General features: G+C 42.9%; 1 protein-coding gene across 1 annotated transcript in view; it reads left to right on the top strand.

Annotated features, from left to right (window-relative positions):
- KCNB1 (potassium voltage-gated channel subfamily B member 1) overlaps positions 1-17549 on the top strand; it is a 237482-nt gene that overhangs the window by 204449 nt on the left and 15484 nt on the right. The window lies entirely within an intron of this gene.

Below are 17549 nucleotides of genomic sequence, written 5' to 3'. Positions count from 1 at the left end.
CCTAATCCCTCCCACCTCTCATAGCAGTTTATAGGTTCGTATAAACTGAATAAAAGGTAAAGGTAAAGTTTTCCCCTGACATTATGTCTGACTCTGAGGAGTGGTGCTCATCTCCATTTCTAAACTGAAGAGCCAGTGTTGTCTGTAGACACCTCCAATGCTCCATGACTTCATGGAGTGCTGTTATCTTCCCACAGAAGCGGCACCTATTGATCTGCTTACACTTGCATGTTTTTGAACTGCTAGGTTGGCCAAAGCTGGGCCTAATAATGGGAGCTCACCTCACTCCCTGGATTAGAACCGCCAACCTTTCAGTCAGCAAGTTCAGCAGCTCAGCAGTTTAACCCGCTGCACCACCAGGAGGCCTATAAACTGAATAGAGAAAATAAAAGAGAAAATAAACCATAGGCGGTAAAGTTTGGATTCTACTTTTGAAGAATGCAGTCATATTAGGGAGGCATCAGAAAACCCTGAGAAGTCTTGTTCCTGTTCTTCCTGATTTTATACTGGGCTAAAATAACCAACCCAAGGAGCTGATATAAAAAGGCTCTGATCATACTAAAAGCCTACAGAAAATATTCTGAGATAAACAAAAATGTACATGGTTCTATAAAAGAAAATTGGAAAGAACAGGAAAAAAAATCTGGGACTTTCCAGACTTTATAATAGTACAGTTGCACCCTAAAGAAAACCCAGGAAGTCCCAGATTTTGTGCATGTCCTTTCTAATTTTATTTAAGCGGTTCATATATATTTTGGAGATTTGACACATTTTATGCCAGCTCCCAGTATAATCAGAAACTTTTTATATCAACTCCCCAGGTCTGTTTATTTTCAGCCAGTATAAAATTGGAAAAGACAGGAACAAAATCTAGGACTTTTCAGTCAGTCTGGAGGTGCCCTAAGTTACAAATCCTCTCCCTCTGAGAACCATACTTGCATCTGTCAAGTATAAGGACACAGGCCACCATGAAGCAAGACTCCAACCAGATTTTTAAGAAAATCTCTGTACTAGTCTTTCTCAACCTCTTTACTTTGGAGGAACCCTTAAAATAATGTTTGGGTTTGAGAAAACATGTATAAAAATAATTATATCTACAGTTCACATTTGTGTATGTATGCATATGTTTGCTTGTTTGTCTTAATCACAATCTCTCATTGAACCTATAGTAGCCTCTCACAGAATCCTAGTGTTTTGGAGAACTCTGGGTGAAAAACTTTTCTCTGTACTGTTAGGTCTGAGTATCATGTTCTCCAGCTGTCTTGGTTTGGCAAGGACAGTCCTGATTAATACTCTTTGTCTGCCAACCCACGAAGAAACACACGAGAATAAAAAACACAACACCAATGCTTTGGATTCAAATTGGGCAACTTTTATTTAACGTTACCTATTTAAGTTCTTAACTTAACTCCAGGGTGTAAGGAACTGGTGTAACCTAACCCAGGTAGTATCACTACCCGATAATAACAATTTCCGGGCGAAGCACCTGGGTTTCGGTAATCAAACCGTATCACCATCAAGGGAAAGGAATGAGGAGTCTCTTCCAGAGCTCTTGTAGCGAGACTCCTTCCCATTAAAGGCCATTAACTACACCTCACCCCTTTAAACTGTAGGTGAGTGTTTAACTTAAGGGCCTTTCACCCCTTAAAGGGGTGCCCTAGGTGCACACCGACTAAAGGAATTTCCCTATCTATTACGCCACGGATTGGAGGCAAATGTCCATTTCGCCCCCATCCCCCACCAATTCCTCTAACACCCCTAAAATAACTTCCTGTAAATTTAACCGAAATCGTTGGTTGCCCAATTCCGAAAGATGTACTCCAAAACCCCGATACAACCTCTCGTCGTCACGAGTGATGTTTGGGTGCTCAATGTAACGACCCCTCTGAAGGATCCGAACAATCACATGGCCCGAGTCACTCGTTTTCTGGCTTTTTGAAGCCTTCCCACGTCGCCTCTGCACTTGCGACGAGGTATGACAGCTGAGCAAACGACGTGCACCCTGGGCCATGACCAACAAATCCTTCGGATGTCCGCCCGTGGATCAGAACAATCACATGGCCCGAGTCACTCGTTTTCTGGCTTTCTCAAGCCTTCCCACGTCGCCTCTGCACTTGCGACGAGGTATGATATCAGACCAAACGACGTGCACCCTGGGCCATGACCAACAAATCCTTCGAATGTCCGCCCATGCTTGCAGAAAGAGGGCTTTTCCTGCTAGCAGGTCTAAATCGTTACCACCGAGGTGGATAACCAACACATCAGGAGGAAAACCACTCCTGGCAACAAACAACAAAGGGAACACCAACTGTCCCAACGCAATGCAGTCAACGCCGCTGCATGATATAAAACCTGCTCATAAACTGATGTGTACTAAAGCCACGAAGCAAGTAATTTGCTGCAGCTCTGTCAAGGTATCTTTTAAGCCAGCAACTAAGCGGTCCCACCTTGATTGGGCTGGGGCCCTTTTGGAACATTAACCTGTCCTGGGTTCTTTCTATTGAACTGGGCGCCTCTTGGCCCAATTCCTGTAGGTTTTCCCCTGTAACAACTCTTGGTTGCATGGTTACCCTGGCATATTGCACAGGCGTGCTGATATTTACAATCCTCGCGTGCGCAAGCTCCCTGGGCCGCGTATTCCCAGCACATACTCTTTTGTCTCTGCGTCTGTTGTGTTGTGCCTCCCTGCCGAAAGGGCTGACTCTCCTTAGAGTTCTGTATAGTATGGCCGCTATCGGCCTTCTCATCAGAAACTGCTCTGGTTGTATTCATTACCTCCATCCACAATTGACTGTCGATGAGGTCCCATCGCTTGTTGGGCATCGTGGCGGCCTCAGAACGAAAGCGACTATCATAAACAAGCCACGCCTGACCAGTGTAGTTGACATATGCCCCATATATTATATTTTGATATTTAAACAAGGCCTTGGCCCTGTAAGGATGAGCTTCCACTAGCAGGGATGCATATATGGTATAACAAGCTATCCAATTTTTCCAATTCTGCTCAACCCGCCTTCTCTTTAGCTTCTCTCTACGTTCTTCATCCAAATCCTCTTTTTCCTTCTTATTTAACTCTCTAAAATATAATGAAAACATATCTATATACTCGTTTCTGAGTATCTTGTCTATGGTTCTTTGAGACAAATGAGCCCCCAAAGATGCTGAGGCTGCAGTGGGAACTATTGGCAAAACCCATCTATCAGTTCCCCAATACTGGTTGTCATCCCCCGTCCTGGCCATTTCTAAGGTTATGGGGGCAACCATAGGGACTAGAGGACTAGTCTTTTCGACCGCAGCTCCTGTTGGAAGCAGGGTCGAACCTGTGAATGTAGGTGTTGTGTTTTGCGCCTGGCTCGAGCCCCAGGGCCAGACCAGTGTGGTGTTCTTACCTGCAGATGTCGAGGGCCCATCCACGACGATGGTTTGTATGGAAGGCTGCCCAGATGCCGCCGGCTCTGGCACAGCCGGTGTCGCTGAGGGAGTTGCCATGACTGGATCCGCTTGTGTGGAGGCCGATGATGACGCTGTCTTCGCAGGCTGCACCTCGGCAATAACTGGTAGAGGCTGGGGTACCGCCGGGGCTGCGGTGTTTGGCGCTGTTGTCGCTGTGTTGTCAGCCGACCCTTGGTCCACGACCGCTTGAGGCTGACGTATCGTTGGGGCCGGGGGATCTTGTTCCCTCTGGTTGGGCTCCGGTTGGCTGGCCCGATCTCCTTCCTGCGTCGCAGCTGCTCGGCCGGCCTCTAAAACAGACATGCGAGAGAGCAGATTTTTAAAAATTGACTTCCTGCTAGCCCGCCGCGCCAGGCGCGGTGCAGCCTCCCTCGTTGCAAGCCCCCTCTCCATCTCAAATTTGTCCATCCTAGCCATCAGAGCATTCACTTCTTCGGCTGAAACGCCCTCCTCCTCCGATGATGATTCGTTGGGAGGAAGGGGACGCTTCGCCGGAGTCTTCTTGGCAGGTCCCTTTCCTTTAGGACCGCCAACATTCTTCTTTGGCGCCATCCTGAAAGAAAAATTTAACAATGACTGTGTCAGTAAGTATATAGTGCCAGTAAAACGGATTTAGCCTCTGTTGTCACTCACTGGTAGCGGGACCAGCGTGAACATATGTTCAAGGCTGTCTCGTGCTATTGATCTAATCACATTTGCATGCCCCCAAACTGAAAGGACAAACTGAAATGAAATTTAAGTTGGGGCTGACATGGGAGCTCACCCTTTATACATGGCCCGAGCCTACGGTTGGGGCCTATGCACCATTACATCATTGCATGGTTAACCTAAGCTGCTGCCATCAGCCGCTTCACAAAGTTACAACTCGCCAGAGCTCACCGCAGGGGACCTAATTTAATTATTATTATTATTATTTATATATATATATAACATATAATTAAAATTAGCCCTCCTGAATTATTATATACAGTATAAGTAAAAACCCCTGCTGGCAGCCGGGTCAGCAAGCTCTGAGCTTGCTCCCAAGTAAATGCGGTAAAGATTGTCCCCTGACCTTCAGACCAGTCCTTTCTGACTCTGGGGTGTGGTGCCCATCTCCATTTCTAAGTTTAAGCGACAATATTGTTCATAGACACCTCCAAGGTCATGTGGCCAGCATGACTATATGGAGTGCTGTTATCTTCCCACCAGCGCGGTACCTATTGATCTATTCGCATTTGCATGTTTTAAACTGCTAGGTTGGCATAAGCTAGAGCTGCAGCTGAAGCTCACGCAGCTCCCTAAAATAAAACCTGCGACGTTCTGGTCAACAACCACAGATGCTCAGTGGTTTATCCCACTGCACCACCGGGAGGGGGGGGGAGGGGGCCTCCGCTGTCTATAAAAGGCCCTTATTTAAAAAAAAATTTTAATTATTATTATTATATACATATAATCCTAAAATGGCTGCCGCGCCTCAAAGTAAAATGGCGGCCGCGATCATGTCCCAAACATCCCTAGCAAGCAGGGCCCTCCCGCCGCTGGAGTCGGCAAACGAAACTAAGGCCCAAAGCCGGGTATATGCTGTGACCGGTTAGCCCGCCACGTGCACCCGCTGCGCGCATGCGCGTGGCGCAGCCTCAGTAATCCGGTCCACGCATGGCCGGCAGACCGACCAGCCTCCCATGGCCCTATAGCATTAATACAGGGCCTCCCAAGCCGTGTTCGCCACGTGCCACCGCAGCGAGCGTGCGCACGGGCCGGCCATAGACATGAGGCGCCGCCGCCGCCATGTGATGAGAGGAGGGGGGGGGGAATGCCCGGGAAAAGGCACTCACCCTCATCTGGCCTCAAAGACTTTCCCCCCTCCCCCGCAGCCACCAAGCCCAAGAACCTAAGCGTCCAAGGAAGGACTGCGGACGCCACCAGTCCAGCCATCGCCCACTCAGCCGTGTCCGCCCGCACACCCTGTAAGGATCGCAAGGCCCAACCGGGCAAACAGTGAGGGGGGGGAGTCAGGGGGGAGGACGCAGCGCGACATGAACCGCCCCCCCCCCAGCGGCGGCATCACCCCGTTCCACCCCGGGTCAGGGTTGGCAAAAAAAAACTGGTAGGGAGAACTACAAAGGGGGGAAGGGGGGAAGGAAAAAACCGGTGAGGGGCCCAAGCCCCCCGTCACCAGGCGTGCTCTCCTGCGGGGGAGAGAGGGTGGGGGAGTGCAAGCCCCCCCACCCCCCGGGCCCCGCAACCGACCTGCGGGTGCTTCCAAATTGCACTTTCGCTCAGCTTGTTGACTCTTCTTTTCTTCCGATCTTCACTCTTCTTCTCTTCCTCTCTCTTCTCTTTCCTAAACTCTCCCCTTCCCTTCACTCTTCTCTCCCCTTCTCTTCACTCTTCTCAATCTTCTTTCTTCGCTCTTCCAGCGCGTCTTTCTTCGCCAACCTCCAGGCGCGGAATGAGCCTGGGAGGGCCTGGCCTGTGCTAGCAGGCCACGCCCCCGGATGTTCTGGAGGGTTCCTCCAGAACTCCTCCCTGCCTCGTGTGAGGCAGACAAATGTTTTTCCTCTCCCCATTTCTTGGGGAGAGGAAAACTGTTATCTCGCTTTTTCACCCACTTTTAGAATGTACCAAGCTTTCTCTCCTTGGGCAGATGTAAACTGACCTCTTTTAACAGGGCTGATCCAGTATGACGTACCCTAGATTGGCCCTTTACACCACCATCCAGCTGCTACAGAGGCAAGAGGGAGTCCAAACAGTCCGGAGGAACTAATCCAGTTCAGAAACAACATACCACCACCCATACTATCCCCTCCCATTCTCTTTGTCGCAACAGCTAATGGGTCAACAGGTCCTGCCGGTTGCTCATTGCCTGAAGTGACATTGGCCAGAGCACCAGGGTGACAAGGGAATGGGGAGAAAAGGAGGCATTGCCCCTTCCTCTCTCCCTTGACTTCACTTTGTTTCCCTTCCCTTCTTTGGTCAGCCTGCCACACTGGCTGATGTCATTCCATGTTATGGACTAGCAGGACCCATGTTGCACCCAATGTCCAGTGCAACAAGGAGAACGGGAGGGGATGGTAACTGCCAGGGAACATGGTATTAATGTGTAAACTCAGGGAACAAGGGATTGGATAAACTGTTACAGGCAGTTCTGTCTTGGAACTGACTCAGCTGTTTATATTGGTTCAAAGTCATGTTGCTCTGGATTCTGGGGCAGAATTCAGAGCAACCTTTGCTTAAAGTGGTTCAAGGCTGCGTTAAGCAACTTTTACCCCCACATTAACCCAGATCGGCTACATCAGGCATGGGCAAACTTCCTGACCTACATGGAAACCACCCTTCGCAGTACGTGGTCAATATAGACTACTTTTCCATTTGGTCCATAGCTTACCTGGCTTGTTGCAAAATGGGTTCAGAGTGCAACTCTTCAGTTTGTACTCAATAAGTCAGCAGGAAAGAGAGGAAAGGAAGGTTTGAATTTTGGCTTTTCTATTAGGCACAGGCAAAAACAAACCACTGAAGCCTGTCCTAGCTTCCCTGTTTTTGCCACCTTGACCACACCCTGTTGATACTTTGTCACATATCATAGTTTTCATCTGTGTAATGTTGGAAGGTATGGAATATTCAATAATGTTTTGAAACAGTTAAACAAGTTAAATAAAGACAAATCAAGTTTACCTTGTGGGCATCAGAATAAAACACAGTTCCCAGTATATGATGACACAAAATCCACTTCCTCGAGTTTGGTATCCTGTAGTTTGCAATTAAATTTCATGATCTCGAATATTTTGATCTAAGAATACCAATAAAACAAAATTAAATCCATACTGTGCAGAGTCTTTCATTGAGCCGACCAAAAGGAGCAAAATACGTCATGCTAGTTTTCAAAGCTTTACATGGTTCTTCATCAGGCAGAGATGGCAAAACAAAATTCAAGAGTGAGTATTTATACACTTCTGAGAACAGAAGTTTGGATTGGGCTCATTTCCTCATGTGCAAAGGCCTGTGCTTTTGGCAGCAGAGCGCTGAATCTGCTCTACCCACACATGCAGGATGCACTGGCTTTCTGCGTACAGAAAGATCCCATAAAAGGGGATTGCGCATGCAAGAAAAGGAGCTTGTTTAATCTACCATTCCTTCACCCCTATCTTGCAAAAGCCAGCAGTTCTTCTGTTATGTTATGCATCCAGGACTGTTTTTCCATATGTGCTTTTGGAACAAGCAGAGGGGTTTTTCAAATCTGTTTGAAATGGAGAGGAAAGGAAAGCCCTCTTTCTATCTCTAGCATCTTGTGTTAATGAATAAAATAGAATACATTTGCTGCAAAATTAATTGCATTCTTTAAAGTATTGTAAATAATAAAATGTCCAGCTATAATATTAATAGTTAAACAGGCAAGTTAACCGAGACTTGTTATTGAATCTCCAACATTTTTAAAATTAGTAAAAAGCAGGAGGGAGGGAGATAGATTTGGGAAAGGGGAATAAACCACTTGCCTGCCGTCATTCTCCTGACAATGACCCCTTCTTCCAAACTATTTTCCTGATGGGGAAGGATTTTTTTTTCATGTCAGGAACAACTTGAGAAACTGCACGTCACTTCTGGTGTGGGAGAATTGGCTGTCTGCAAGGATGTTACCCAGGGGACGCCCGGATGTTTTTGATGTTATACCATTCTTGTGGGAGGCTTCTCTCATGTCCCCACATGGGGAGCTGGAGCTGACAGAGGGAGCTCATCCATGCTCTCCTGGGATTCGAACCTGTGACCTGTCAGTCTTCAGTCCTGCCAGCACAAGGGTTTAACTTAATTTAAACATGTGACAATTACACAAAGGTATAGGGTAAAAAACACATCTTTGATGGTCAGTTTTCTTCAGGAACACAGCACTTTCCCTGCATTGTGATCCAATCTAAATCAATGTCCCCAAGTGGCTACTATTTGACATATTTTGAAGAGATAGATCTCAATTTTCTTCTCTCATTAAGTCTTTAGTTGTCAGAGAGCTACTTAACTGTGCTTCATTACTTACCATATACTTTAGGTTGTATTTACAAAAAGATGGATTCACTGTACTTGAAAGTGAAACACATATGTATGTACAGTACTGCTCTTATGTCAGTCTTTCTGATGTTTTGATGCTAAAGAGATGCTTTAAAGTTACAGATCTGAGAAGGAAAAGAAACTTGTGATAGACTCCAAGCATCATTATAGAATGCAAACATGAAGAAGAATCTAGTAATACTAAACTATCATGAAAGTATTCTGATGCCAGGGGATCTATTCCTTGATCTAAGCCAAGTTTATCAAAATGTCCTGAACTTAGTACAAACCCTGTACTATACTTGGTTCTTGGATTTCACATAAATATATAAAACTATGGATAATGGTGTATGCTATTGAAATGTAGGATTTCTGGCTTACTAGCTGTTAGGAGTTATGGGAGCTGAAGTCCAAAACGTATGGAGAACCGTAGTTTGAGAAACTGTAGTATAGATGGTCCACCCCACTTTTTTATTAAATATGATTGGTAGGGGAGAATAGTGGTCTATGCCCTTGGATAGGGAAGGAGCTAGAGAATAATGAAGTAGCCAAGGAGAGGTATTTTCTTACCTCTAAGAACTCCAGGTCTCTAATTTCAGTCAAAGATATTAAGAAATCCAGAAACTGCTGGATTCACACCAAGATCTAATTGACAGTACTGCCTTCACACCAATGATTAACCATTCATACTTCCTTACACAGGACAATTTGTTTGCATGTATGGGTGTGAAAATAACCTCTCACATCCATGTACACAAAAGCTGCTCTTTGTGGAGAGTTACCATAATGCCATAATTCTAGAAACATGTTTCTAGATCCATAACTGTTGTTGAAATTCTTTGTAAATCTAACATAACTAGAGCTTTGGAAAGTTTTTTTTCTCCCCCAGCTGCAACTCTCAGAATACCCCAGCCAGTATTGATGATCCTAATCATTGTCCTGCCTATATAGGTGTTTTACATGATTTTGTTCTCTTGCATAATACTATATGCTTCTTCTGTCTTTTTCTTCCCATGGAAAATCTGTTAAGGAGAAAAAGACAAGTCATTGGCAGAATGACTTTACATTGTTAGCATTCAAAGCTTTCAATCTGGAATGCCATAGTCCACAAACATATGAATGCTACCTGTGAATAAACTAATAGTTGGATATAGTTTATATATGCAACATTGCATCCATTAGCTATCACACAATATATTTTCCTCAGCTAAGGGAGTAGGTTTGCATGTCCTCAAATGGGGAAATATGAAAGTCAACACCTCAGTATAACCATTGCTGATAGAACTGCTAGCCTTTGGACTATCTTTGTACTGAGCGTATTAAGTGATCTTATTTATTATTTTATCTGTTTGTGTTTATTGGATTTATAACCTGCCTTTCTACCAGAATGAGAGAGCTCAATTTATTTATATTTGTTCAGTACAGTGGCTATTGGCTGTCTGTTATCCTGTCCAGCAGAAAGGGGAGTGAATGTATTTCTTCAAGCGTAAATTGCTGCACACGATTCAGCACAGTTGATGCTAGAAAACAGCACCTTCTCTTGTGAGAAAGAGACTGCTGACTCAGACCAGACCACTGGATACAAGACTGAGAGTGTCCCATTGCTTTTTCCTTTCTTGAAAGCTCTGCAGAGATGTCTTAAGTGATTGATAGAGGAATTTAGATTGTCCCCCGTTCTGAGAGGTAGGAGCCTGTGACTTGGCATTAGCTTTTCATCTCTTGCCTGCCAAACACCTTAATCTTGGTTGGGCTGTTAATCTAAAGCCATACAGCAGTATGGAGTGGCTGTTGATTTCTCTGGAGAAAAGATGGCAACTACTGTGGTTAATGATAGCCAGTTTCACTTCTTGTTTTAGTGCTCTCCGATCAATGGAAGAAAGAACTTCGTAGCACTTACAGTTGAAATGCATTGGGCAATCATTCAGTGATTCCAATGTATGCAAAATCCTCATCTGTGTATTCATTGATGGGAAAGGGCATAACTAAATACGCTTTTTGTGTATGAAGTCTCAGGTTCAACCCAAGTCATCTCCAGAACTGGACCACACATGACAAAAACCATGGAAAGGCATTGCTGTTCAACATAGACAATATGTCATCCCTCCATATCTGCAGTTTTGACTTTTGCAAATTTAGTTATTCATGGATTTGATTTAAAATATTCTCTACTGGAATTATTATGTCCTCCAGTGTGGTCAATTTCCTCCAGTCATGCTGGAGGACCTAGAGATTTCTAGAAATGGAATGCCCCTCTAGGAATTGCTATGTCCTCCAATGTGATTCTCTGGTCAGCTTTCAGCAAAAATTGACCATTGAGTCATGCTGAAATACCTAGAAATTCCTAAAGAATTTCTCTCAGGTAAAAAACAAACAAACACAAGAACAAGCCAGATTACAAGAATTGAAACAAACATAGTTGGAAATTAACAGCATCATTGTTACTGTTGCTGCTGTGTGCCTTCAAGTCATCTAGTCATTCCCAACCTGAAACATTACTGACACCTCCAACTCTACCTCAGCCACAAGTCACCGGACAATATTTCAGCTTGCTTTAACCTCTTTGCCTGCTTCTTTTCCTTGCCATGATTTCCTCTCCTTCTGTAATGCTTGTGATGTCCTTAGCTACTGAGGAGACTTTCCTAAATGATTCCTGCCAGGGAATTTGTTATAGAGCTCTTCCTATTTATTTTTTCTGTAGATGGAGTCATCACTTATGTCTCTTTGGCTTGTCTTCTGGGACACTCTCCGTGTTACTGTGATTTTTGAAGCCATGATGATCTTTGTGGCTAGAATCATAATGACTAGCTCAAGCTACATGCTTCCTCCATCAAAAGATAGCAGGAGAGCAATAGCAAGTCTCTTGCTATTCAATAACTACTTTAATAACTACTCTAATAGTTCAATAACTATACTTTAATAGTTCAATAAATACTTTAATAGAAACATGTCATTCTTGTGTTGCTGTTGTTTGGTCTGAGGTAATTTCTGACTTTTGGCAATGGTTCTGACTTACAGAACCTATATGGGGTTTTCTTAGAAAGATTTCGAGTGAGGGTTTGCTTTTCCCTTTCTGTGAGGCTAAGAGAATATGTCTCTCATTTGGTATCAGCCATGGGTTGAGATTCTGGGTTTTAGCCTGACACTTTGGGACTCTCGCTTGCTGAGGTTTTCCTGTAAGTATCTTTGTTGATCTTAGAAAACTATTTCTTAATTTAAAGCATTGGCAGCTGGCTGATATCTGAACAGGGAATGGGCTGGAGATGTCACTGCCTTGGTCCTTTCATTATGGTTCCTTTCATTATCTTACATTTATAGATGAAGAGAAGTAATAGAGAGGGACAAATTTGGGGCTGAGTTCAAATTCTTTTCCATAGACTTACTATATGGTCCAGGCCAAATCACAGGCTGAGTTCCCATCCATCACACTGGAGATAAGAATGGCAGACCACTCTATGAATTAAAAAATAAAGAGTAATAACAGTGCTCCATGTAGTCATGCTGGCCACATGACCTTGGAGGTGTCTACGGACAACGCCAGCTTTTCGGCTTAGAAATTGAGATGAGCACCAACCCCCAGAGTCAGACACGACTGGACATAATGTCTGGGGAAAACCTTTACCTTTATCTTAGTACATAAAGGACTTTGGGCATTAGAATGTCAATAATAAATGAATATTTTCCCTGGCCCGCCACTGCATTACCTTCCAAACTGTATCCTTCTCTTCTGACAATTCTTATTGTTCTATCTAGGCATCTTCTAAATTTGTTCATTCGTCCTTACCATTCATGAATATTCTACAGCAAATAAATCTTTCAGCACACCAAGCCCTACCTTCCACTAACATATAAATTTCAGCTAAAACAGAGTGTCACTGGACAGTGTTTACTTATCTTTGCCTCATACAAAATCTGTTTTCGCCTTTCTGCAAAATAAAACTTAACTGCCAAAATTCAGCTTTGAGTATTTCTCTTTGGGGGAAAATTACATTTCCTAGAATTTCTCATCCAGTATGGCCAATGGCCATACTAGCTGGTGGATTAAGGGGATTGTAGCCCAAAAAAGGTAACTATCCCAGGTCTGGTTGTATTAGGTTTTTGTTAGAACAGTCTTGATTTTATGTCCCTACATCAGTGGTTCCCAGCCTGTGGGTCCCCAGATGTTTTGGCCTTCAGCTGGTAAAACTGACTGGGATTTCTGGGAGTTGTAGGCCAAAACACCCGGGAACCCACGGGTTGAGAATCTCTGCCCTACATAGATGAGAGAGGAGAGGAAAAGAGAAAGACAGAAAGGTTGCCCTGTGCGGTGAGCAATCTGTTGTATTGTCACCACCACCATCATCATCATCATCATAGTTTTTGTATGCCTTCAAGTTATTTCTGACTTATGGGAACTCTAAGGTGAACCTATCAAAGTCATTTTCTGAGCCTAAGAATGTGCGACTGACCCAAGGTCACCCAGTGGGTTTCCTCGGTTGAGCAGGGACAGTCTCACTTGAAACTGGTACAAAATCTAAGTGTATTTAGTTGATTGTTGTCCTGTACCTTCAAGTACATTCTGACTGATGACAACTCCCAGATGAATCTATCATGCAGCAAGATTTGTTCAGTGGGGCTTTTGGATGCTGAGAAAATAGGCTGCCCAAAGTCACAACAGCAACTTTTCTAAGGACCAAGCATGAATTTGAACCCTAGACTCCTGGGGTCCTGCCAAGCATTGAAACTACTGCACAATATTGGTTCCCTGAAGGAAGCTAAGACCTCGGATGATGAAGACCTTCAAGAGTCATTAAACTATGAGTGAGTCGATTAACCACTGAGACGTTATATAGAGTTTAAAAGGATATTTTATTTTCCTGTAGCTCCCAGAACCCCCCAAGTTCTGGAAGTTGTAGCTCAAAAAGTAATTTCCGCACACTCTGATATTATACAAATATATGGTTCCTATGTACCATTCCACTGAATAAGGGGTTGTCCATGCTTAGGTCTTAGGAAACAGCTGTTTATAACAAAATATAATGCTTCAGCTGAAGTTTGTCAAGAAAAACAACAACTGAGCATCATTTCTAAATGCAGGCTGTTATTTTTCGGCTCTGTGCTTTTGAATTATGAATATATTGCTGTCAGGCTCTTGCTGATTTCTCACAATCCAACAGGCCAGCATCTCATCAGCAAGTGTATTTCTCATTCCTGTAAACATAATGATAACTTCTGAGCTGAAGTGTTTGATAATGCTGCTGTTTTCCTCCCTTTTTGAAGCACGAAAGAGTGCACAGCATTGTATGTGGCAATAATTTTAGTTAGGTTTCCTCCTTTTCCCAGTGTTTTGAGAGGAAAGTATCAATTATTTTCATTCATATTCAGGTAAGGAACGCTTCTTCAGCAATCAAACAAAATAGTTTTGGCTTAATGACTCTTTGCTGATTTCATAGTTTCACGTTACATTGCTGATTGAACTCAAGTATCCAAAAGCCACCAAAAGCAACATTTTGTAGTTGACAAAAGCAAGAAAAATAAGATGGTAGGAAAGGAAGAAAAATGAAACACCTTGAGTGAGCAAAGCACCCGGGTGTAACAAGCTTTTAGAAGTGTCATCTTTTGGTGTAAAGATGATAAAAGCACAGAGCACCTTGAGATGAATTGTCTTCACCACTGCGGCATGGTGCATGACCTTGAATGGATAGCAAGAGAGAAGTCAAACATTAGGGCAGTGAATGCATGCATGGAGTAGTGAGCCCAAGGTGGTATTGGGGTGTTCCTTATTCACCTCTGGTTTCACCTCAATTTTTCTGGGATTTTGCATGAATCTTCAATATCAAGGTAGTGTGAACACATTGATTAGAAGAAGGAGTCTAATAGAAGAATGCACTTTCATTCTGAATACAAAGTTTTTTTTAGTTTGGAGAGGCACTACAGCCCAGAAAGGTGGAGATGCTATTCAGAGGTGAAACCAGAAGCAGAGAGAGAGAGAGAGAGAGAGAGAGAGAGAGAGAGAAACACCAGTTTGGCCTAAATACCTCTCCATAAAATACAAGTCCCATCATTCCACAGAATGTTGTCTTGGCACTTAAAGTAGAACCAGTGTGCAAGGGCTGGAAGTAACCTGTCAGAAACGGTTTTGTAGACTCCTCCTTTTGGGGTCATCATTGCACCACAAACAATTGACTCTAGCTACATAGGTCTAACTAGGCCAGTTTGGTTTTTAAATAAATCTTGACTTAGCAGGCATGATGGGCATTATTTAAAATCTGCCTTGAAAGTGCTTGTGTCATCTTTTCTCATGTTGTAATACAAATGTAAAAATCTACACACAGAGCATTAGGCAGAATATGTGTTTGTTTTTAAGATGACTCTTCTGCCTTCTGTCCTATATTTACAGTTTCTACAATGATTACACCAGCAGTTCAAGGGAAGTTCAAGTCATTGTTAATGCTGTGTGTGTGGAATTGTCCTAAGGGTTTGCATGGAATTATACACATCTTTTCTCTCCAACAGACATAGTAGATGTTTTGTTATGTGCTGAAAAGATTTCAAATAGTGTTTTGTAGTTGTAACAATGAATTATTAGGATTAATAATTATAATATTAATTCACCAGTTATATTATTCTAAGAACCTTTTGTTTTCTGTTAAGGGAAAAAGCAGTTTATACATAATAATAAACAGGGGGCCCTGGTGGTACAGCGGATTAAACCACTGAGCTGCTGAACTTGCTGACCAAAAGGTTGGCTGTTCAAATCTGGGGAATGGGGTGGCTCCCGCTGTTAGCCCCAGCTTCTGCCAACCTAGCAATTCAAAAACATACAAATGTGAGTAGATCAATATGTACTGCTTATTGTGTAGTCTGGTCTCCCAGACTTCATTTTCAATCCCTACATAGGTAGTATTTATTTACAGTACTAAGACACATTGGGTTAATGTGCTGAGCTGCTGAACTTGCTGACCAAAAGGTTGGTAATTTGAATGCAGGGTGCGTTCCCACTGTTAGTCCCAGCTTCTGCCAACAGCTTCTGTGGAAAACTAATGGGGCTCCATGAAGCCATGCTGGCCACATGACTTTGGAGGAGTCTATGAACAATGCTGGCTCTTCGCCTTAGAAATGGAGATGAGCACCACCCCTCAGAGTCGGTCACGACTAGACTTAATGTCAGGGGAAACATTTATCTTTACCTTTACATCATCATCATCATCATCATCATCATCATCATCATCATCATCACCATCTTGGATTGAACACTAACAGAACTTATGGATTTTAGAGTGCGGTTGCAATTTATTTTGCACATAAAGAAATACAAGAAATGGACATAGCTGTAGCTGTACCTGTAATGCCAATCATTGTAACATTAATTCTATTGTAAACACATAATAGGTCAGTGAAAAATATTCAGAACTGGTAATGTCAATATTCAGCACTAGCAATGATTGATCATGATAAGATTCATGATCAACCATAGTAAAACATAGAAAATCAGATTACTATAGTTGTAAATATATGTTCAGGATGTCTGATACCTTTTCAGATTTCACCCTGGCAACCCTATGACACTTAGCTTGAACAGATTGCTAGGAAACACACACAAAAATCAATCAGGAACATCTTTACCTGTCTTGATGAGGGGAAAGCTCTCCTGGAAACATCTGTTACTCCGAGTTCCTGGAATCCTGCCTGTGTATCTTCCAAGAGAGCAATATTGTTTAGAGCCAATACTTCTTGGCAGTGGCCCAGAGAAGTATCTGATGCTGAATTACCGTTTAAGATTTGTGTTGCACTGGAACAGGTAAATTGTGGCAGCCCTCTGTTGATGGAAAACACAATAGGAAGAGACTGGGAGAGTAATGTGAAAGCACAAACACTGGTTGCATTTCCATGAGCATTAATGCAGTTTGACACCACTTTAACTGCCATGGTTTTGTGTTATGGAATCATGGGAGTTGTAATCTGCTAAAGAGTGCCGATGTCTCCCTAAACTACAACTCTCAAGATTCCACAGCATTGAGCTGTGGCAATTAAAATGTCAGACTGCATTAATTCTACAATGTGGATGCACCCATAGAAGAGAATAAAACTATGCCAGTGCTACAGTGATCTTATTGATCAACCCCAATTAGAGATGACAAACTGAATCAAACACAATAAAAACCAATAGTTCAATGGACCTGATCTAAACGGTGCCAGACATAGAATTTAGGCATACTTTTTGGCAGGAAGATAAGCTAACAAACAGGGGTCAGAAGACACTGAAATTAATAGATCTTGATCTTTAGCTCTAATGGCAATTGTCTTTAAAATCTTAAATGTTTTCTGTATATTTAGGATTTCTCTCATATCAGCATGCCAATACATTAAGATCAAACGGGGATCTAATGGGAAGCAGTGTGTGGTAGAACAAGAAAAACGTTCTTCTTGGTCATTTCCCCATGTTATAGAACATCTTTCCTGTAAAATCTCTTTGCGTAGTATGTTACCAGAGTATAGGTTGCTATTCTTTAATGTATAATAACATTTAATGCAATGTAATGTGTATGCCTCATGTGAACTCATGGCAAATACAGAATGTTTAGCATCATAATCCCAGTACATTTGGGTATGACTGAGCATGGAATTGGCCATATGTAGTGTATAAGCATCTTATCCTAATTAGATTCTTGTTCAAGTAAGTAGCTGTGACTGGAATGTTATGCATCGTGATCACTATCGTATTTACATTTGGTAGAAAAGGTAGTAGTCATTTCACAAGTGCATAGGACTTAACTGATATATTATGGCAGCTGTGAAAAACCACAGCATGCAGCATGAGATGCATAAAGCAGGTTAGAAAAGCAGAAGGATATATTAGTAGATGTTCAGTTGTGCAAATTGGTTAACATGGTGGGAAGTAACCTTAGAAGGATTGTAGAAGACATACTCTTTATAGCACAGATGAAAAGCATGAATGCAGTATATAACTACATTTTTTGTTAAATCAGGGATAGGGAATGTGTGATATTCTGGATGCTGTTAGACTGAAACTCCCATGATCCTTCACCATGTTGGTGATGAGAGTTGTAATCTGCCAACATCTGTACCTTCACATTTTC

Source organism: Anolis sagrei, chromosome 4 (assembly GCF_037176765.1).
Source record: "Anolis sagrei isolate rAnoSag1 chromosome 4, rAnoSag1.mat, whole genome shotgun sequence".
NCBI lineage: Eukaryota > Metazoa > Chordata > Lepidosauria > Squamata > Dactyloidae > Anolis > Anolis sagrei.
This window is presented reverse-complemented; position numbering and strand designations above follow the sequence as displayed.